Source organism: Meles meles, chromosome 3 (genome assembly GCF_922984935.1).
Source record: "Meles meles chromosome 3, mMelMel3.1 paternal haplotype, whole genome shotgun sequence".
NCBI lineage: Eukaryota > Metazoa > Chordata > Mammalia > Carnivora > Mustelidae > Meles > Meles meles.
The window spans coordinates 146,750,149-146,751,207 of record NC_060068.1 but is presented as its reverse complement, the minus strand read 5'-3'; positions in this window follow the sequence as shown (position 1 = coordinate 146,751,207).

The window sequence follows — 1,059 nt, the reverse complement described above, 5'->3', positions numbered from 1 at the left end:
CCCACCCTTCGCCCTTGCGAATGTCCTGAATGTGATCACAGCAGAGAGCCTGTCCTTTCTTCTTGCCTTTATATTGTAGACCAGGGGCTAGGAGAGCTTTCCTTGCAAGATTATTTGATCAGGCTGTGTTTTAATGAAAGAAACTTTATTATAAAAGTGATTTTTACATGGAAGCAGCTGTGGGAATGTGGACAAACTATAGTCATTTGAACTAATTCACGGTCAGCGTTCAGCAGTCCTGTGTTAGCACATGCTTTCGACTTTAACCTGAAGGAGAGTCTTGTCTCCAAATGTGAGCCCCTTTTGGGACTTGTCTCTTCAACTGTAAGCAGATGTCAGTCAGGGACATGTCTGCGTTGTAAGAAGATACCATCATAGATGACAGGACTGGCCAGATAGAAGACACTTTTCCCCCAAAACTGGGTACGGAGTTCTGTGGGGAGCAAGGTCTCATACTAGTGGGGGAGTGGGGGGATACTTGGAATTGCTACACCACTTTTTTCTCCAAAATAAGGTAGCTGTCTTAATTTTATACTCTTGGTTTGGAGTCCTTATAATCAGGTACATATGGTTCATTAAAATCTCCCCGTTTAGATCCATTAAAAAGGGAGTGGTGGTAAAGGATGCTTAACTACTTCATAAGTTTATCATTATAATTACTTCACCTGTACAGAGTTTTTTTTTTAATTTCTTGGAAATTGTTTTCATTTTTGTTATCATGTATATTTTACCTCATATTTTTACATAACCCATGCTGTCTTTTAAAGTATCTATATTTATATTACAAGACATGTATTATTACTTATTTTTTTTACTAGTATGATGCTAATAATAATTCAAATAATAGTGATGATTGCTTGATTAATAATGCTTTGGGTCAGCATAGAATTTTAACTTTTCTTCTTCCTTTTTTAATATGAAGCCTCTCATTTTATTTGATTTGATTTTATTTTTTCAGTGTACCAAGATTCATTGTTTATGCACCACACCCAGTGCTCCATGCAATACGTGCCCTCCTTAATACCCACCTCCAGGCTCACCCATCCCCCCATCCCTCTC